General features: G+C 43.6%; 1 non-coding gene and 1 pseudogene across 1 annotated transcript; one reads left to right on the top strand and one right to left on the bottom strand.

The window, feature by feature from the left end:
• Positions 1 to 2,468: 2,468 nt before the first annotated feature.
• Positions 2,469 to 21,941, top strand: LOC140637354 (NADH dehydrogenase [ubiquinone] 1 beta subcomplex subunit 9 pseudogene; annotated as a pseudogene).
• On the bottom strand, positions 6,649 to 6,752 carry LOC140637450 (small nucleolar RNA U13). Its single transcript, XR_012034564.1, has one exon. It is a non-coding gene; the product is annotated as a small nucleolar RNA U13 (small nucleolar RNA).
• Positions 21,942 to 22,515: the final 574 nt, after the last annotated feature.

The raw sequence follows: 22,515 nt of genomic DNA, 5'->3' as shown, positions 1-22,515 counted from the left end.
CACCAAGGAGTGAATTCACATTAGTTCTGGTTATACTCTCACTAATGGGCAGGACTTAGGAAAGTATAAATGAGAGGGGAAAGTCATGCTGGTATAGTAGAAATGTGTGTGGTTTCTGGAACTTTGAAGGAGCTGGCTGGAATAGAAACCTAGAATACTGAAAATGAGATTAAATAAACAAGATGGAAGCCAATCTCAGTGAGAGTCCAGGAAAGAAGACCAAAGGAACTTGATCTGGTACCATGAAAAAGAGGAGGCATTAATGTTTTGGGTAGGGAAGCTGTACAATCAGAGGCATTTAAAAATTTTTAATCTGGCACTTACATGCTAGACATGTTGAAGGAGGGTGGAAAAACAGGAAGCATCAGGCAGGGTGGAGGGGAGACAGATTTCACAATCCAGCTGTGAAGTAGAAGTACATCTGAGGCATTTGCTAGACAATGTGTTCAGATTGATGTCTGGCCTGATAGGGAGTTTCAGGGTAGGGTGGCCAAGACACGGCATTTATAGAGTAAACATAACAAACCTCCCTTGGTAGGAGTTTTTGATTGGGTCACTTAGAAGCAGAACCTGGTGCGGGACCAGGAGAAGGAGAATGAGGGAAACGGGACGGCCAAGGGGAAGAGGGCGAGTAAAGGTGTGGGCTGAGCCCACTGGGAGGCTTTTGGCACAAATGGCAAAAGGGTGGGCTCCAGTTACAGACAAGTGGGCTGGTGCTTTGTAGCCCTACACCAGGCAGTCATTGACTCAGGTCTGTCCAGAGTATGTGTAAGGGAGGAAGACTCGGTTCCCCTTTGGTTCCAGGGTAATTCATTGACCAAAAAAGGAGGACAGCTATGTGTGGTTATTAGACCACATGCTTGTGAGTGATGAGTGGACCAGCTGCTAAAAAGGATCTGAGTGAGGCCCAGGCAGCATCCATTGCAGTGGGCCCATTTTGAGAGTGTTGGGTTTAAGGTTTGGTATATGACTAGGGGGAAATGGGAGCTACAAGAGAGGAGTTCACAGAGAAGAATGGGGCTAGCTATGCAGATCCTGGAGTAAGGGACTCTGGCACACAGATGGTAGTTTCAACAAGAGGAAACGAGCTCTTTGAGGGCCATGGATAGAGAGAGAGAGGAGCAAGCCCTTGGAAAGGAAGTTGGCTATACCCTAGAGGGAAGGTGGGTAGGAGAAGAGGAATCAATGAATAAAACAAGGGGTGGCTCAGTCAGCTGACCATCTGCCTTTGGCTTGGGTCATGATCCTGTGGTCCTGGGATCAAATCCTACATCAGGCTCCCTGGTTGAGGAGAGACTGTTTCTCTGTCTCCTCCCTGCTTGTGTGCTCTCTCTCAGTCTCTCTCAAATGAATAAATAAAATATTTTATTATTTTTTTAAGATTTTATTTATTTATTCATGGGAGACACAGAGAAAGAGGCAGAGACACAGGCAGAGGGAGAAGCAGGCTTCCTGCAGGGAGCTGGATGCGGGACTCGATCCCAGGACCCCGGGATCACGACCTGTCAGAGGCAGACACTCAACCACTGAGCTACCCAGGCGTCCCTAAATAAAACCTTTTTTAAAAAAAAATTTTTTTAATGATTAAAACAAGGCATAGATCAGCAGAAAGGTTGTTAGTGCGGTAGTTGAACTTATCACTGGAAGTCAAGAGAAGAAGACGTTGAGGAAGAATGAGTATGGAAAAAAAGTTGAGTTGTTTTTTGTTAGTTCAGATGTTGTTGGTGGCCATTGAGGGGACAATTTCACAGCAGAACTGAATTAGAAACTACGTGGCGAGAGCTAGTAATGCTTTCCATATTTAATGCCATTCCATTCTGGTTCTAAATTCCTCCAGGGCACTTCCTGCTCCAGTTGATATGTGCTCATTCTTGCTTGTCCTAAGGTTACTCTATGTTCTGGTTACCTAATGTTGCCTCACAGATTACCCCAAGACTTAGTAGCATGAGACACCCTTTGTTACGTTCATGAGTTCTGTGGGTTAGGAATTTGGATGGAGCCCAATGGGGATGGCTTGTCTCTGTTTCCTGTCGGGGGGGCTGCAGCTGGAATACTCAAAACCCGCGGACCAGAGTCATCTGCAGGATTTTTTTTTTTAATTTTTATTTATTTATTCACGATAGAGAGAGAGAGAGAGAGGCAGAGACACAGGCAGAGGGAGAAGCAGGCTCCACACCAGGAGCCTGACGTGGGACTCGATCCCAGGACTCCAAGATCGTGCCCTGGGCCAAAGGCAGGCGCCAAACCGCTGAACCACCCAGGGATCCCCATCTGCAGGATTTTTTGCTCACGCATCTGACCGTGGATGCTGTCTATTGGCTGGGGGGCCTCAGTTTCACTCCTAATGATCTAGATGGATTTTTCCTGCGTGGTGCCTGGGTTACTGAAAGAAAGAAGCAGGCATGAACTGTATTTTTTTTTACGACCTCATCTTTTTTATGATCTACATTGCTCGCCCTGTACCCATTGGTCAATGTAGCCACAGCCCCACCCTGATTCTGTAAATGACCCCACCCTGGAGTCTGTAAAACTCCAGAAGAGCATGAAGGGGAGGCACTCATCTTTGGAAAATGCAATCTCCTATACTCTGTTAGAGCTCTCCATTTGCTTCTTCTGAGTGGCCCCTTTATTCAACAACCATCAAAAATAACAGCAATGGAAAGAACTACCTGAGGCTTAGAAGGGTAAGTGTGCTAGCCCAGATGACTCAGCAAGAGCTCTGCTGTGACATGGACCAAGGACTTCTGGGTTGATGATGCTACTTTTATTAAGAACTAGATGCCTCCAGGGGGATCCCTGGGTGACTCAGCAGTTTAGCGCCTGTCTTCAGCCCAGGGTGTGATACTGGAGATGCAGGATCGAGTCCCACATCAGTCTCCCTGCGTGGAGCCTGCTTCTTCCTCTGCCTGTGTCTCTGCTCCTTTCTCTCTCTCTGTCTTTCTCTGTCTCTCCGTCTGTGTCTCTCATGAGTAAATAAGGTCTTTTTTTTTTTTTTAAAGATTGTATTTATTTATTCATAGAGAGAGAGAAAGAGAGAGAAGCAGAGACACAGGCAGAGGGAGAAGCAGGCTCCACACAGGGACCCCGATGTGGGACTCGATCTCGGGTCTCCAGGATCACACCCCAGGCTGCAGGCGGCACCAAACCGCTGCGCCACCGGGGCTGCCCCAAGGTCTTTTTTTTAAACTTTTATTTTATTTTCAGATTTTATTTATTTAATCATGAAAGACACAGAGAGAGAGAGAGAGAGAAAGAAAGGCAGAGGCACAGGCAGAGGGAGAAGCAGGCTCCATGCAGGGAGCCTGACGCGGACTCGATCCCGAGTCTCCAGGATCACGCCCTGGGCCGGAAGGCAGGCGCTAAACCGCTGAGCCACCCAGGGCTACCCATGAATAAATAAGATTAAAAAAAAGAAGAAAAAAAAAAAAAGAAGTACTGGATGCGTCCAAAGAGCAAATAAAACTTGTGGAGACTGGGACTGTTTCTTCAGTGCCCCTGCTTCCTCCATCCTCACAGCAGCTCAGGGTCACCACAGAGCTATGAACAGACACCTCAGCCACTTACCGACTGACTGGTCTTGCATTTGACACACCCATTTAATGTGATGATTTAATGTAATTTTGTATCTCTCTTCTCAGGAGAGCAAAGTCCCTCATGCTGCGTTCAACTTCCTGGCTGGAAGACCAGGATAAAGTTGCTTTTCATCCCTCTGCTAGCAAGAGCAAGGCAGCACCCATGTCAGGAGTGTGAGGTGAGTGGGAGAGACCAAGGAGCATCAGGTGGAGCAATTAGATGGTGATCTGATGTAACTGGGTGGGGAGAGCAGGAGGGCTAGAAGGGAAGTGGCTGAGGCAATTCCTGTGGGTCTAGCTCAGAGAGGGGAGGACAGCCAATTTCCGCCCCCTTCCCCAACTCACATCCCAACCCTAAACAGCTTCATAGCCTGGAGGTGGGAGGGGGGAACTCTGGCAAAGGATCCAGTGTGGGTGGCAGGGGTGCTTATCATGATCAGGAGTGGGTGGGGACAGATCTTAGGACTTGCATCAGGTTTCAATTTTCCAGACCCTGTCTATGGCCTGCCACCCTTCCACCCAAACTAATCTTTGACTTTATCTCTTTAGAAATGTCCTCAGGCTAGCAGTTTCTCAGAGATTGCAAATCGGGAAGGATATTCGGAAACCACAGTTTCCACTCTGCTGTAGGGGCAGAAAGATGGGGCAGCCCAGCCCCTCAGTGCCTGGGAAGTAAGAAGTAAGAGGATCAGAGTTGTTTCTGTTAAAGGACAACTACCCTTCCTAGGTGCCCCCTGACCTGCCCCAGCCCTGCAGGGCCTGGTGGGAAGGGGAGGGGTGTCTTTTTGCCTCTGGTTTCTCTCCATCCAGCTTGCCTCTGCTAGAAGGTATATTTTTCCTGTTCAAGTCCCTTGAAAGTAGCTCACTATCAGTTTTTTTTTTTTTTTTTTTTTAACATTTTACTTATTTATTCATAGAGACACAGGCAAAGGGAGAAGCAGGCTCTTTGCAGGGAGACCCGATCCGATCCTGTGTCTCTGGGATCACGCCCTAGGCTGGAGGCGCGCTAAACCCGCTGAGCCACCAGGGCTGCCCAGCTCACTATCACTTCTCATCTCACCCCCAACACCTTGGCCTCACCTTCATGGACTTTGGTGGACTGGCTTCAAGTGTATCATTTGTAAGCCACACATGCTGCTTTGTTCCAGCCCCACCAATGTGCTTATTGCTCTCTCCCACATAGGAATTACTCATTGCTTATGTCACTAGTCCCTCTGGAATGTACCCTCTTCTCCATGACATCCATTCTCTCTGCATCATTTATTATTTTGTTTAAACTAGCATTGTTGTTTTCCCCCCTTTGATAATTAAAATAATACATGTTTGTTGTAGGAAATCTGTAAAATGAAAAATGTATACAAAAGAAAATTGGGAGCGCCTGGGTGGCTCTGTGGTTGAGCGTCTGCCTTCCGCCCAGAGCGCGTGATCCTGGAGTCCTGGGATTGAGTCCCACAGGGCTCCCCGCAGGGAGCCGCCTTCTCCCTCTGCCTCTGTCTCTGCCTCTCTCTCTCTCTGTGTCTCTCATGAATAAATAAATAAAATCTTAAATTAAAAAAAAAAGTACCCATAATTCTGCAGCCTGAATATAATTAACATTACCATTTTGGTGGGCTTCCTTCTAGTATTCTCACCAGAACTCCTTTGCTGCCTCAGGCCTTCATGCATGCTTATTATTCCTTCTACCTAAAAGTCTCTCTCCCTTTCCCCTCTTCCTGATCCCCCCTCTTCTCTCTTCCCTCCTTTGTTTTGTGAGTAAATCAACTCATGTGTCTAATCATAAAGGTCATTCTTTCAGAGAAACCCTTTCTCTACCCCCATGTTATGTCTGTTACACATTCACAGTACCCAGTACTTTTCCTTGTAGCACTTACCACAACCAGAAATAAACCATCATTTTTGTCCTCATGTGTTTAATGTCTGTCTAAGCTACTTGACTTGACGTAAGGTCCATGACTTGCTTGCTTGTTTATTCTGTTGACCCTAGCATCTACCACAGTGCCCCATATACAGAAAACACATCACACCAAAATAACTTCCTAGAATAATCATATATCTGTCCTCTTAGCACTTTAAAATAATCATCTTAACAAATATAATGAATCAATCACTGTATGAGACCTGGTTCCAGGTACAGGATACTTGGTTCTTAACCCAAGGGATCCTGTCTTTTGAGGGAGACAGACAAGTACGTGGAGAATTCTGATATGTCCTTGATGATCAATTATAAGTATATATGATCAATAGTGTTAAGTAAAGCATAGAGAAGGGGTTCCTAAACTAGCCTTGAGGGGGATGATACTATTGCTTAAATTTGTCCTCATTAATGCATTTACTTCATATGAGTCATTTGTTGGTGGCAGATCTGTGATTAAAGCCTCAAACTTGAGAATCTCAGCCCAGTAATCTTTCTAGCTGTGTTTTAGGGGCCTTTGGAATCTGCCCTCTCCTCTTTCCATTCTGTTAATCCCCATGTCCTGCTGATTTGACCTTGTAAAGGTTTCTCCAGCCTGTCTGCTTTTCCTCCCGTCCCCTCCACCATGCTCCAAGCCTTTATTACTTCCAGCCTGAATGTCTACACTCATCTCCTACCTTGCCTCTCTGCTTCTAGTCTTGTCCTGCTCAGATTCCTTCTCTATTTTGCAGCCAGAGTGAGCCTTCCCAGGCTTAAGTGTAAGCATATATATCCCCAGCTTAAGGTCTCATTGAGGGGTGCCTGAGGGGCACAGAGTGTGAAGTGTCAGACTCTTGGTTTTGGCTCAGGTCGTGATCTCATGGGTCATGAGACTGAGCACTGAGTCAGCTTGGCCGTGTGGCGTCTGCTTTGGATTCTCTCTCTCTCTCCCTCTCCTTCTGTCCCTTCTGCTCATGCTCTCTCTCAACTAGTCTTAAAAAGTCTCATTAAGCTTTCAGTTCAAAATTCTTAATATGGTGTCATTTTCTTGGGCTACCATAACAAAATACCACAGACTGGGTGGCTTAAACAGCAGAAATTTATTTCTCACAGTTCTGAAGGCTGGAAGTCCAAACTCAAGGTGCCAGCAAGTAGGCTTAATTCTAAGGCCTCTTCTTTTTTCCATATCAGGCAGATAATGTGCCAAGGTTGTAATAAGGTTTGAGAAAGGTACATGTCACACAATCCCATGAGCACCCAATCATCACTCTTGTGAACTACAAAAGAATCAGAGGTCTCTTTTTTTGACTTGTAGGTGGCCACCATCCTCCTTGTGCTCATATGGCCCTTTCTCTGTGTGTATATGAGAAGAAAGAACTCTCTTGTGTTTCCTCCTCCTTTTTTAAGAATACAATTCTCATCAAATTAGGGCCCCACCCTTAGGACGCCCACCCTTAATTACCTACCAGAGACCCTATCTCCAAATCTCCAGTCACATTGGAGTTTAGGGCTTCAACAGATGAATCCTGGGGACACACAGTCCCATCCATAGTACACGGTCTACCAAGCCTTTCTTAATCTAGCCTACTTTGCCAGCTTTGTCTACTCTCCACCACCCTCTTTGCCTCCATGCTTCTTTATCTTGAAGCTCTCTTGGTTCCTTGAACTTGCTCAGTTCTCTGCAGCTCTGATCCCTCCATCACCTTCCGTTCTTTCTCTGCCTGTTCTACTTCTATTTAGTCTTCGTAAGGAAAAATATATCTAGCCTTGGAGCAAATGTGTATGATTTTGTCCACATTGGCTCTGAGTCCCTCAAGACATCACAGGACCTGTCTTGGATCTCTTTGAGAGCTGCTTGCTTTTTTGAGAACTGAGACCCGAAGAGGGCCCATTACAAATTAGTGTATAGCCCCCACAGTGAGCCAGACTCAAACTCAGTCCTACTTTATTGGTTTCCTCCTTTTGGACCTATTTCTGACCCTTTCAATTTCTGCCTGGGGAGACTGCTGAACTTTTATTTCTTGGGAGACATGGCTGTCCTTTGCCTAGGAAACAGTAAATCAGCTTCCCTCTGTCAGCTCTGTTATCTTTGGATTTTGGTTACTTTTAAGTCTCAGTTTAAATATCAGTTTCCAGGAGAGGCCTTCCCTGATACCCCATCTTTTGTTTAGTCCTCTGGCTCTCCATTCCTGGGGTAGCTTATGCTCCCCCTTTTGTAAGAATCACCACTTATTCCTGTATGTTTCATGTCTGTTCTTCTGAGCTCCTAGGGCAGGATTTATCTCTGCTTGGTTGCAGTATCCTCAGGTTAGTGTAGTGCCTGGCTCCTAGCGGGCTATTAGAAACTGTTAGGTTTTTTTAGTAGATGCTCCATAAATATTCATTGGCTTGAGTTGTTCTGAAATAGTTTCTCAGATAGTATATGCATTTTGTTGTCTAAATTAGACTAAAATTGCTCATGACCCTGTCTTTTCTTTTTTTTAAATTTTTTAAAAATAATTTATTTATGATAGTCACACAGAGAGAGAGAGAGAGAGGCAGAGACACAGGCAGAGGGAGAAGCAGGCTCCATGCACCGGGAGCCCGACGTGGGATTCGATCCCGGGTCTCCAGGATCGCGCCCTGGGCCAAAGGCAGGCGCTAAACCGCTGCGCCACCCAGGGATCCCAATCCTGTCTTTTCCTTTCTTTAAATCTCCTGGGGTAGGGGGCAGGGGCCCCTGAGTGGCTCAGTTAGTTAAGGGTCTGCCTTCCTTCCATTCAGGTAAGGATTCTGGGTCCTGGATCCAGCCCCAAATGGGGCTCACTGCTCAGCAGAGAGCCTGCTTCTCCCTTTCCCTCTATTCTCCCCACCCCCTTGTGCTCACTCTCTCACTCTCTGTCTCTCTCTCAAATAAATAAATAAAAGCTTAATCAATCAATTAACCAATCAATCTATCTCCCTCATATGCTCACTATGGGCTTCTTCATCCAAGAAACATTTCATAAATGATTCATTTTTTGTCTTAAAGCATTTATTTATTTATTTATTTATTTATTTATTTATTTATTTAAGTATTTATTTGAGAGAGAGACAGAGAGAGGCAGACTCCCTGCTGAGCCTGAGCAAGGAGCTCAGTGGGGCAGGTGGCTCAATCTCAGGACTTTGAGATCATGACCTGAGCTGAAGGCAGACGCTTAACTGACTGAGCCACCCAGGTGCCCCTTCATAAATGATTTTTTTTTTAATTTTTTTATTTATGATAGTCACAGAGAGAGAGAAAGAGAGGCAGAGACACAGGCAGAGGGAGAAGCAGGCTCCATGCACCGGGAGCCCGACGTGGGATTTGATCCCGGGTCTCCAGGATCGCGCCCTGGGCCAAAGGCAGGCGCCAAACCGCTGCGCCACCCAGGGATCCCCCATAAATGATTTTTAACTGATTTCCCAGAGTAACTTTACCCAAAGGCATCATATTCTAAGAAAGGATCAAATTAAAAAGAATATGTATGTAGCAGGATAATTTATCATTAAATTATGGTAACAATCTATTAAGGATGAAAAAAGAATGATGATGTTCTCCTTTCCCTCTTCTGCATAGCCATGACTTTGTTTCCTTGAAGTTATGGGTTTCCTGACCCCTTGAAGAATTTGGTGTTTTTTGAGTGTGTGTATTTATTTGTTTGTTTGTTTATTTATTTAGATTTAATTTATTTATTCATAGGAGACACAGAGTGAGGCAGAGACATAGGCAGAGGGAGAAGCAGGCTCCCGGTGGGGAGCCCAGTGTGGAACTGGATCCCAGGACCCTGGGATCACAACCTGGGCCAAAGACAGAGGCTAAACCACTGAGCCGCCCAGGCATCCCTTGAGTGTGTTTGTTTATTTTTTTTGTTATTTTATTTTATTTATTTATTTTTCATCATGATAAACGTACTCCTTAATCCCCATCACCCATTTCACCCATCCTCCCACCTACCTCCCTTCTGGTAATCATCAGTCTGTCCTCTATAATTAAGAGTCTGTTTCTTGGTTTGTCCCTCTCTTTCTCTTTTTTTCTTCCTTTGCTTATTTGTTTTGATTTTTACATTCCACATATGAGTCAGATCATAAGATATTTGTATTTTTCAGACTGACTTCTTTCTTTAAAAAAATATTTTATTTAGTTAGAGAGAGAGAGAGAGAGAGAACATGGGGAGGGGCAGAAGGAGAGGGAGAAGCAGACTCCTCAATGAGCAGTGAGGCTGACACAGAGCTCTATCTGAGGACCCTGGGATCATGACCTGAGCTGAAGGAAAATGCTTTACAAAAGAGTCATCCAGACACCCCCAGACTGACTTATTTCACTTGGTATAATACTCTCTAGCTCTATCCATGTCATTGCAAATAGTGAGAATTTGTTCTCTGTTATCTGAATAATATTCCATTGTGTATATATATACACACACACCACCTCTTCTTTATCCATTGATCAATTGATGGACATCTGGGCTGCTTCCATAGTTTGGCTATTATAAATAATGCTTCGATAAACAGGAGTGCATGTATCCCTTTGAATTCATGCTTTTGTATTTTGGGGTAAATATCCAGTAGTGTGATACTGGGTCACAGGGTAATTCTATTTTATCTTTTCGAGGAAACTCCATACTATTTTCCACAGTGGCTGCACCAGTTTGCATTCTTACTAACAGTGCAAGGGGGTCCTTTTTGCTCCACATCCTTGCTAACACTTGTTTCTTGTGTTTTTTATTTTAGCCATTCTAATGGGTGAGAGGTATTATCTCATTGTAGTTTGGATTTGCATTTCCCTGATGATGAGTGATGTTGAGCATCTTTTCACGTATCTGTTAATCTGGATGTCCACTTTGGAAACATGTCTTTTCATGTCCTGTCCCTACTTTTATTTTTTTTTTATTTTTTTTTTTTAATTTTTATTTATTTATGATAGTCACACAGAGAGAGAGAGAGAGAGAGAGAGGCAGAGACACAGGCAGAGGGAGAAGCAGGCTCCATGCACCAGGAGCCCGACGTGGGATTCGATCCTGGGTCTCCAGGATCGCGCCCTGGGCCAAAGGCAGGCGCTAAACCGCTGCGCCACCCAGGGATCCCCTGTCCCTACTTTTAATTGAATTATTTGTTTTTTGGTGTTGAGTAGTATCAGTTCTTTATATATTTTGGGTACTAATCTTTATCCGGTACGTCATTTGCCTTTTAGGTTTTTTTTTTTTTTTAAGATTTTATTTATTTATTCATGAGACACACAGAGAGAGGCAGAGACACAGGCAGAGGAAGAAGCAGGCTCTATGCAGGGAGCCTGACATGGGACTCGATCCCAGGTCTCTAGGATCACACCCTGGGCTGAAGGCGGCGCTAAACCGGTGAGCCACCTGGGCTGCCCTGCCTTTTAGTTTTATTGATTGTTTCTTTTGCTGTGCAGAGACTTTTTATTTTAATGTAGTCCCAATAGTTGCTATGGCCAATGTCAGAGAAATTACTGCCTCTCTAGGATTTTGATGGTTAGGAAATCAAATGTCTCACATTTACGTCTTTAATTCATTTTGAATTTATTTTTGTGTGTGGTGAAAGAAAGTAGTCCAGTTTCATTCTTTTGCACATAGGTATCCAGTTTTCCCAACACCCATTTGTTGAAGAGACTTTTTCCCATTGGCTATTCATTTCTCTTTTGTTGAAGATTAATTGACCATATAATTGTGGGTTTATTTCTGGGTTTTCTATTCTATTCCATTGATCTATGTGTTTATTTTTATGCCAGGACCATACTGTTTTAATTACTTCCACTTTGTAATAACACTTGAAATCTGGAATTGTGATACCTTTAGTTTTGTTTTTCTTTTTCAAGATTTATTTGGCTATTCAAGGTCTTTTGTGGTTCAATACAAATTTTACGACTGTTTCTTCCATTTCTGTGAAAAATGCTGTTGGTATTTTGATAAGGGTTGCATTAAATCTGTAGGTCACTTAGGATAGTATAGACATGTTTTAAAAATATTTTATTTTATTTATTTGAGAGAAATAGAAAGTGAGAGAGCAGGAAAGGGGCAGAGAAAAAGGGGCAGAGGGAGAAGGAGAAAGGAGAGAAGCAGGCTCCTTGTTGAGCAGAGAGCCCAACTCAGGACTCAACATGGAGCTTCATCTCATGACACTGAGATTATGACTTGAACTGAAATTAAGAATCAGATGCTGGGTGGTCCCGGGTGGCTCAGAGGTTTAGCGTCGCCTTCAGCCCGGGGCGCGATCCTGGAGACCTGGGATCGAATCCCATATAGGGCTCCCTGCATGGAGCCTGCTTTTCCCTCTGCCTGTGTCTTTGCCTCTCTCTCTCTCTCTCTCTATCATAAATAAATCTTTAAAAATAAATAAATAAATGTTTGGTAGAATTTTACCTGTGAAAGTATCTGACACTGGACTTTTGTGGAGTTTTTAAAATTATTTATTCAATTTTTTTAAAGATTTAAAAAATTTATTTATTCATGAGAGACAGAGAAAGAGAGAGAGAGAGGCAGAGACATAGGCAGAGGGAGAAGCAGGCTCTATGCAGGAAGCCTGATGTGGGACTCGATCCCGGGTCTCCAGGATCACGCCCTGGACCGAAGTCAGGCACTAAACTGCTGAGCCACCCAGGGATCCCCCTATTTATTCAATTTTATTGCTGGTAATTTGTTCAAAATTTCTATTTCTTCCTGCTTTAGTTGTTTTTTTGTTTGTAAAAATATTTTATTTATTTATGAGAGACACATAGAGAGAGAGAGAGGCAGAGAGAGAAGCAGGTTCCATGCAGGGAGCCTGACGTGGGACTCCATCCTGGGTCTCCAGGATCACACCCTGGGCTGAAGTGGGCACTAAACCGCTGAGCCACCTGGGCTTCCCTCTTCCTGTTTTAGTTGTGGTAGATTATATGCTTCTAGGAATTTATTCATTTCTTCTAAGTTGTCAAATTTTTTGACACAGGTTTTCATAATATTCTGTTAAAATTTTTCGTGTTTCTGTGGCGTTGGTTGTTATTTCTCCTATTTCAATAGTGGTTTTCTTTATTTGGGTTCTTTCTCTCTCTCTCTCTCTTTTCCTTTCTTTTCCTTTTTCTGTTTTGGGTGAGTCTGGCTAGAGGTTTACCAATTTTGTTCATCATTTCAAAGAATCAGCTCCTGGTTTCATTTGTCTGTCCTATTGTTTTTGCTTTTTTTAGTTTCTATATCATTTATTTCTGCTCTAATCTTTATTATTTCCTTCCTTTTCCTGGGTTTGGTTTTGTTTGTTCTTCTTTTTTAGGATTGTTGTGCATTTTAGAAGGAAAGGAAAGAATCAGACTGAGTGAGACTCTAAAGGAAATATACCCCTAAGTAGGCTATAGTTTTGCAAGGTACTAGATGTCTAATCTGAGAGGGGAGGATGTGGAGACAGTAGCCTACCCCTTGGTTAACTCTTGGACCTCTGGGAACTCAGAAAGAAGATAGGGGATACAACTTCTCCAGGATGTGTGGAGGTCTAGGCCCATCCTAAGATGGGATTAGCTGCCAAGGTCCATCGGAGCTGGGCTGGGGTGCTTTGGATAGGGCATTTTCAGAGCTTCAGCAAATGTCCTCAGCCCCCAGGGAAGGTCAGATCAAGACTGTAGAGAAGCACTAAATATGTTACAGTGGCCCCCATATACTTAAAAATAAAAGAGCTATATGAAACCAAAAGCAACTTTAAGGATGTACTACAGATTTGTGATTTTTCCTAGTATGTGACTGCTTTCGTGCTCTCTTTCTCTCTCTCCATCTGCTTCTCCTGCTCCTCTTCCTCTTCTTCTCAAATATGAAATTACTTCCAAAGTTGTTTTTTCCCCTCTCTTGGCTTTGTGGGTGTCATGTGTAGGGGATTAGGACCTGCCCAAGCTTGACTGAGTGGCTTGACTTCTAATGGCCCCCACAGGCCTGAGTAAGGAATAAGGCAGTTCTGACCACCATGGTCAGAGCAGGAGACTCTCCTGTTTCCTCAGGACTGCATGAGCCTAGGCTTCCTTGTATGACCCAAGGGGGCAGTCTGAAAACTGTTAGACTCTAGAATTCTAGTCAGTGATGGTCAGGGCTAAAGCCAGACTTGATATAAGTGAGTCCATAAAGACATAAGTAATTACCTGTGCCCCAAGAGCTGTGGATCAGTTCATTCATACCTGTTATGTGTATATGCATACACATATAAATGTTTCTAGAGAGAAGAAACTAGTAACAGTTATGGCTTCTCAGAAGTAGGACAGAATCTATTATTTTTTGACTGAGTTTTTAAAAAACATTGAACAGATGTTATTTTTATAATAAAAGTGTACATCAAAAATTAAAATGACAGCAACAATAAACTCATGAGATTCCTAATATCTTTAGATTTCAAATGACAGGCCAGATGGGAGATTCTGCTTTCCAAGAAGGATAAGCTTATGACCCAGGCTTGGGCTATGAGAGGAGACCAGTGATGCCTTCCAGCTATGGTCTATCCAGTGCAGCTGGAGAGGAGGCTAAATATAGATAAGCTGTGCAGTATACCAAGATGAATCAGGCTAGTGTTAGGACTCTGTCGGTGAGCACTCACTTTATACCTAAGTTCTAGGCAGGAGGATGTAGAAGTAAACAAAGCAGGGGAGTGCCTGGCTGGCTCAGTCAGTAGAGCATGTGACCCCAGATCTCAGGGTGGTAAGTTCAAGCCCCACATTGGATGTGGAGCCTACTTTAAAACAAACAAACAAACAACAACAATGAAAAGAAGTAAGCATAAAGCACAGGAAAATCCCAATGTCAAGTATGGGGTTAGAGTGGAGGAAAGTGGTGTGCCTTTTCCAGGGCACTTAGTTCTTGAGTACCTGTCCTCAGGGCCCCTTCTGTATTGTTTGAGGGGCTAGAAGGGGCTAGGAAGTATTTGTTTATTTATTTGTTTACATGGGGCTTGAACTCATGACCCTAAGGTCAAGAGTCACATACCCTCACTGACTGAGCCAGCCAGGCACCCCTAGAAGGTTTCTTTTTAATTTAAAAAATATTTTAAATATTGTAATTTAATTTAATTAATAAATATTATTATTTAAATAATAATTAGCATATAGTAAAATGTACTTTTAAAAGTGTATACTCCCTATGAACTTTAAAAAAAGATTTTATCTATTTTTTAAAAAGATTATGTATTCATTTATTTCAGAGACAGCAAGAGAAAGCGCATGAGCAGGAGGAGAAAGCAGAGGGAGGAGAAGGAGAAGACTCCACTCCCTGCTGAGCACAGAGGGTTGAGGCAGGGCTTGATCACAGAACCCTGGGATCAATCCCTAGGTGAAGGCAGATGCTTAATGGACTAAGCCACCCAGGCACCCCTTAAAAGATTTTATTTATTTTAGAGAGAGAGAGAAAGAGAGAGAGCATGAACGAGCAGGGGGAGGAGCAGAGGGAGAGGGAGAGAGAAACTGAGGCAGACTCTGGACTCAGCACAGAGCCCCACATGGGGCTCAATTCTGGAAAACCAAGATCATGACCTGAGGCTTAACTGACTGAGATACGAAATACACCCAGGCGCCCCACTTCTATGAATCTAAATACATGTAAAAATTCATGTCATCAACACCACAATCAAGATATAGAACAAGGACAGGCCAGGTGGCTCAGCGATTTAGTGCCGCCTTCAGTCCAGGGCCTGATCCTGGGGACCTGGGATGGAGTCCCACATCGGGCTCCCTGCATGGAGCCTGCTTCTCCCTCTGCCTGTGTCTCTGCCTCTCTCTCTCTCTCTCTGTGTGTGTGTGTCTCTCATGAATAAATAAATAAAATCTTAAAAAAAAAAAAGATATAGAACAGCTACTGCCCCCCCCAAAAATCCATTATGCTATTCCTTTGTAGTCACATCCTCCCTCCCATCCCCCACAAACCTCTTGTTAGTTTGAGCTATTCTCCATGACTATTGTTTTGTCTTTCCAAAAATGTCATATAAACGGAACAATACAGCATGTAACCCTTTTCAAAAGATTTTGCTTGTTTATTTATTTAAGATTTTATTTATTTGAGAGTGAGAGAGAGCAGGAGCTGAGGGGCAGAGAGAGAGGGAGAAGTAGACTCCCCACTGAGCAGGGAGCCCATCTCAGGACTCTGGGATAATGACCTGAGCTGAAGTAAGATGCTTAACTGACTGAGCCATCTAGGCATCCCTAAAGATTTTATTTTTAAGTAATCTGTATACCCATCATGGGACTCAACCCCACAACCTTGAGGTCAAGAATCACATGCCCCACCAACTGAGCCAGCCAGATGCCCCAGCATGAGATCAGATTTGTTCAGCATAATGCCTTTGAGAGTCATCCAAATTTTGCATGTATCAATAATTGTTTTTGTTTCTGCATACTCTTCCACAGTATGTATATGCCAAGTTATGCATTTACCCATTTTAATCTGGTTTTGGGTAATTACAAATAAAGCTGCTAAGAACATATTTTTCTCTCAGGTAAATACATAAGGGATTGTTGAACTGTATGGTAAGTGTATCGAATTTATAAGAAATTGCCAAGCTATGTTCCAGAGTAGACTTTGTTTTTTTTTTTTTTCAAGATTTTATTTATTTATTCATGAAAGAAACAGAGAGAGGCAGAGACACAGGCAGAGGGAGAAGCAAACTCCCTGCAAGGAGCCTGATGCAGGACTCGATCCCGGGACTCCAGGATCATTCCCTAAGCTGAAGGCAGATGCTCAACCACTGAGCCACCCAGGCGTCCCCCAGAGTAGACTTTGAATTCCACTAGTAATGAAATAGAATTGCTCTGCATTCTTGTTAACACCTGATGATGCTGTCAGCATTTTTTACTGTATCTATTCTAATAGAACTCCAATGGTAATTCATCATGGTTTCAATCTGCAAAATTGATGGCCAAATGTCAAGCTTATTTGCCTTCCTTATATTCCCTTAGTGAAGTGTCTATTCAAGTCTTTTGCCTATTTTTAAATAGGGCATCTGTTTTCTTGCTGTTGAGTTTTGAGAGTTTATATATTCTGGATACATGTCTTTGTTGGGTATGTGATTTGGAAATATTTTCTTTCACTCAAAATCTTGTTTTTTTTTTTTCATTTTCTTAACAGAATCTTTGGCACAATACATTTTTTTAACTTGATGAAAATATTCTTTATCACTTGTTTTTATTGAGACATAACCGCTATTCAGCAACATGTACTAATCTTAAGTGTACAGCTTGATTACTTTTTAAGTATGTATTCATTCACTCTTTTAACCACAATCCCCTCCAACATAGAATCACTCCATTTTCCCAGAAGGTTTCTTTAAGCCCCTATCTAGTCAGTATGTAGCATTCTCTCTTATACCTTCCTTTGAAATAACTGCTACTCTGACTTCTGTCACCATAGATTAGTTTTGCCTAGAAGGTTTCAAATGACTGTGCTCCAAGTTTTGTGACCTACTTGGTTTTGTCTTGGAAAATGGAACTCTTCAAAAACCTCACTTTGGAGAGAGATGCCGATGCCCTCTCCAGATGTGATGTGGAGGTTGGTGAGCAAAGCTGGGTTTCTTATCATCCTGCTTCTGACATGCTATGCTGGCAAGCCATGCTTCACATCATGGTCCAAAACCTAGGTAGAAAATGACAGAAAAGGTCTATGCTCACAAAAAATCCACTGAAATGGGAAAAGCAGAGTCTCAGGAATCAAAGGCATGAGTTCAGCCCCCCTCTCTGACACTTCCTGAATGTCTTTGAACAGACCAAATAAACTTCTGGAGCCTCAGACACTTCATCTATAAAGTGGGAACAGTAATATCCACTGTGCTTCTCAATCTTGTTCAAAGATAGATGAACCTCTTTCTCCTTCCAGGTTCCTAGGAAGACTGTATTTGCCACCCTATTTAACCCTTACTGATTAGCCTAGGTATGGCTATGTAACTTACATTGACTAATTAAGATGTGTCCCTTCTATGTGGAAGTTTTTACAAGATTTAATTTTAAGTGATCTCTACATGCAGGGTAGGACTCAAATTTCAACCCTGAGATCAAGAGTCACATGCTCTTTCAGCCGAGCCAGCCAGGTGCCCCTCATCGAATGTGGCAGTTTTAGAAAGCCAATGTGTGCTTTTCCACATTCTCTCCTCCTACTTGTGGCAACTGACAATGTTCCGGATCGTGGCTGCCCTGTCAGCCTGGGTCCTGGAGTTAGGACCAGTGCAGCCTCAGCCAACCTACACTGCAGGAGCAGTAAATACATTTTTGTTGCATAAAGTCATTGAGATTTTGGGGATGTTTATTACAGAATCATAACCTAGCTTCTTTGGGGGATGTACCATATTATGGATATCACCAAAAATAAGTGAAATAAAATATATGGAACTTCTGGGGACATACTAAGGTTTGATTTTCTTCCTTTTAAAATCTTTCCTTCTTTCTGAAGAGTTATTGGGATATTCTTACCAGCCCAGAACCTTGGATGAGCTGTCAGAGAACAGATATCCATGCAGTCACAAAAGAAAGAAGAGGAAAGGATATAAAGCAACACAGAGTAACAAATATGACACAAAGCAAAGAGGAGAAACAAAGTGAAAAAAGTGAGACAAAGTATAAGAATGGGGGAAGAGACATACAGAAGATGCCTGAGACACAGACAGAGGCAATTCTATAACAGCTGAGGAGGCAAATGCAAACTGTATCTGTTTGAGACTCAGCCCAACCCCAGGCAAGCAATGTCATCTGTTTTGGTAGCTGAACAAACAAGCTTAATTAGTTCTTGGTCATCCATTCATCAGTGCTGGCACTCAATGTTTACCGAGCACCCACTGTGTGCCTGGTACTGGTGCTGAGTTTAGGGAGATAAGTCCAACCCAGTGCCGGCTTCTGCTTTCAAGAATCCCTTGATCTGTTGTGAGTCACCTGAAGGGGTAGGATAAAATCTGCCCTGTGCCATGGTGGAAATGCCTTCAAGGACTTAAGGGAGGAGTGGGGAACCAAGCCCTGTACAGGAGAGTGAAGAAGAATTTTCTGGAAGGCATGAAACTAAAGGTCTTGAAGAATAACCAGGAGTTAGCAAAGACCGGGAGGTGAGGGCATGCTGGGCCAAGGTGCAACAGAGCTGGATGGTGGAGGTGAGAAGCTGAAGGTAGTTTGGGGTTGCTAGAACTGTGATGAGAGGCGGTGGGCATCAGGAGATGAGGCTGGAGAGGAATTCAAGGGCCTGTCTCAGGGGCTGGATATCTTCACTGGGTTCGCTAGGGCAGATTGGGGTGGTTACACAGAGAAGTGACAAGGTCAGATTTTAGCTGAATTGCTCTGCCTGCTGTGTGAACCATGGATTGGGGGCAGAATCTCTCTTTGTGAGGTCTCTTGGGATTAGCCCGAATGCGCAGCCTAGAGCCTGGAAGTGCACAAGATGGCGTCTGGGACAATCACCTTAGCCGAGACTTCGTGAGTGCCGCCACGACTGGGCAGTGTCCTCTGCGCCCGTGTGCCCTACGTGGAGTAAGTGCTTCACCCTCCTGACAGCCCCATGGTGAAGGTATTCTTGTCATCCCCATTTTGACCACCAGGAAACTGGGTGCAGAGAAGATAATTATGAATCCTTGCCCTAGAGCTAGTAAAGCTGCACACCAGCATTCCAGTGCAGGCGGCTGGCTCTGATCTGCCTGTAACCACTCTCCCTCTGGTCTCCTTGGGGTCTGCTGCTGTCAGGAAGGCCTTCCTAGAAGCATGGTTTGATTTTGGCATCCTGCTTCAAGTTTATGAAATCTTCCACACAGATGACCTCACTTAAGTCTTGCAACAATAACTTCTGTGAGATAGGTAGTGTTATTCATAGCTAAGAAAACTGACCAAGGAAACTGAACGATTTGTCAAAGGTCAGAAGTTAGGGGGCAGAGTGCCGTTGATGACTTAGACTTGTGTCTTCGAAGCCTCAGTCCAGTGTCAGCTCTCACGTTCTTTTGTCAGTCAAGGCTTCATGTTGTGTGGCTCAAAGTTCGGAGCACGTCCACTCCAACTGCTTTCTGTCCAAGAAAATGCTTTTTTGAATTAAGAGAGGGAGTCACAGAGAAATGTGTTGTTGGCATCAACTTCCTATGGTTGGGCAATGGCTTCCGCCATCCGGACCAGGTGACGTCAGTGGTCTGGATTTCTGCCAGTGTTCTCTGCCCAGGAAACAGACTTCCGGCCAGGGCTCCCAGCTGTCTCTGGGCTTCCTGGAGCAGCAGACCTCTCAATTTGCAGCCAGACACTGAAGATCAGATCTCAGGGAATGCTTCACTATGGGGAAGGAGGTAAAAATGGGGAAGAGGAGTTGAGAAGACACTGTCTACAGATGAACATGGAGGCACGCTGCCTGCAGTCTGGGGTTTCTCTTCCTGCATGAGAGCAGGTCCAGTGATTAGACTAGGAGGTTTAAGACTGTGACTAAGAGAGTTAAGTAAGCTGGGGGTGGAGGGGAAGAAAAGCAAGCAAAGCTAAGGAAATCTGGAAAAAATTACACATAGAGATATAAACACAGAAGGTCAAACATAAGCCAAGAATAGAATGTTGATCCCAATCCTCATGCACTTTTCTGTGGATATTAAATCTTGAACAAATCAGTAATGCAGGAATGTAAACAGCCCTGATTTCTTTTTTTTTAATTATGAAACTATACCAGTTATAAAAAATCTGAAAAATAGATACATGAATTAGAGTAGAAAATTAAAGTGTCCCTCCACCACCCTGAACCTCACTCTCCAAGCCTGGTTCATAAATGTTATGAACTTTAGCCATTACAAATGGCTAAAGTTACACACTTTAGCCATTCCTTCAGCCAATATTGATCTCATCAGTCCTCACAACAACCCTATGAGGTAAGAACTACTACTATGCCGTTATTATTATTATTGATAGAGAGAGTGTATGGGCTTGTGTGGGGATAGGAAGAGCAGAGGGAGAGGAGAGAGAGAATCACATGCAGGGCTCAATCCCACAACTCTGAGATTATGACTGGAGCTAAAATCAAGAGTCGGATGCTTAGCAGGCTGAATCATTCAGGCACTCTGCTTTTATTATTATTTTTTAAAAAATATTTTATTTACTTATTTGACAGAGAGAGAGAGAAAGAGAGAGAGCATAAGCAGGGGGAGCAGCAGAGGGATAGAGAGAAGCAGAATCCCCACTGAGCAGGGAGCCTGATGCAAGACTGGATCCCAGGATCTTAGGATCATGGCTTGAGTCGAAGGCAGATGCTCAACCAACTGAGCCACCCAGGTGCCACTGTTATTATTTTTAATTGTAGTAAAGTATACACAACATAAATTGACCTTATTAGGGAGTCCTGGTAGCCACTGAAGGCAAGTGGCCATCATGGCCTCTTGGAGCTTTGTGAGTGGGTGCTGTGCTACTACAAGTTGTAGCACATTCACAGGGACAAGTACTGGTCCTTTGCTTGTTTGGCATGAACCAGTTTGAAGAATATAAGAGTGAAAAGGATTTGGGGAAGGCTGCCCAGATGCTAAGGGAAGTAGAGGAAGAATTCTGGCACAGTCGGCTTCCACCACCAGTCCCTAACCCTCCTGTGGGCCTGCCCTCTGAGAGCTATGAGTGTTACAGAGTTCCTCAAGGCACATAGGTGACTGGCATCCTTCTCAGAAAGCAATGTACTGATTTCTTTGCCAAGGAAGAGCAGTGGAAGAAAGTGTGAAGGGAAAGCTGGGCCTAAGAGGCTAAGCAGCTGCAGAAGATCCTACCTGGTGGTCCTAAGATTTAAGCTTTGCCCCTTGCCTGAAAAGAAGGTGAGTTGTCCCACTGTGGTGGCACATTGTGACCACGCCCAAGGGCAGTCCATGTAAAGAAAGAGAGAGAAGGACTCCTCCCCGTTCATGCTTGTGAGGAAATAAGTTACAGAACATACACACTCTTGCCCTAATAAAAATAATAGACATGGAAAGAAATGTACCACTTTAACCATTTTTAAGGATACAGCTCATGGCATTAAGTATAATCACATGTTGTGCAACCAACACCACTATTCATCTCTAGAGCTTTTACATCTTCCCCAAATGAAACTCTGTACACAGTGTCTTCCCATTCCCCACCTGTTGCCCCTGATAACCACTATTCTACTTTCTATCTCTATGAATTTAACTATAGTAGGTATCCCATATAAGTGAGACCATATATTTGTCCTTTTGTGACTGACTCTTATTTCATTTAGCATAACGTATTTGATGTTCATTCATGTTGTAGCATGTAACAGAATTTTCTTCCTTTTTAAGGCCAAGTAATATTCCATTGTATGTATATACTACATTTTGTTTATCTATTCATCCATCAGGGCTGTATCCACCTTTTGGCTCTTGTGAATAATGCTGTATAAATGTGGATATACACATATATATTTGAGTTATGCCTTTACTTTTTTTTTTTATTTATGATAGTCACACAGAGAGAGAGAGAGAGGCAGAGACACAGGCAGAGGGAGAAGCAGGCTCTATGTACCGGGAGCCCGACCTAGGATTCGATCCCGGGTCTTCAGGATCACGCCCTGGGCCAAAGGCAGGCGCCAAACTGCTGCACCACCCAGGGATCCCTTGCCTTTACTTTTTAATAATTAAAAAAGTTTTTAAAATATTTTACTTATTATTTGAGAGAGAGAGAAAGAGAGGAGAGAGCACAAGTCAAGGGGAGGGGCAGAGGGAGAAGCAGACTCCTTGCTGAATAGGGAGCCTAATGTGGGACTCGATTCCAAGACCCTGAGATCATGACCTGAGCAGAAGGCAGACCCTTAACCAACTGAGAAACCCAGGCATCCCAAGTTATGCCTTTACTTTTAATAACAACTGTATTGAGATATAATTCACATAGCACATAATTTATTCTTTTATTTTTTTTATTTTTTAAACATTTATTTATTTATAAGAGACACAGAGACAGAGAGAGACAGAGACACAGGCAGAGAGAGAAAGAAGCAGGCTCCCTGGGGGGAACCTAATGTGGGACTCAATCCCAGGACCCTGGGATCACCACCTGAGCCAAAGGCAGACAGCTCAACCACTGAGCCACTCAGGCGCCCCTGATTTATCCTTTTAAAGCGTACAATTGAAATGCTT

This window comes from Canis lupus, chromosome 7 (assembly GCF_048164855.1).
Source record: "Canis lupus baileyi chromosome 7, mCanLup2.hap1, whole genome shotgun sequence".
NCBI lineage: Eukaryota > Metazoa > Chordata > Mammalia > Carnivora > Canidae > Canis > Canis lupus.
The sequence above is the reverse complement of the archived record's forward strand: the minus strand, read 5'-3'. Positions and strand labels throughout refer to the sequence as shown.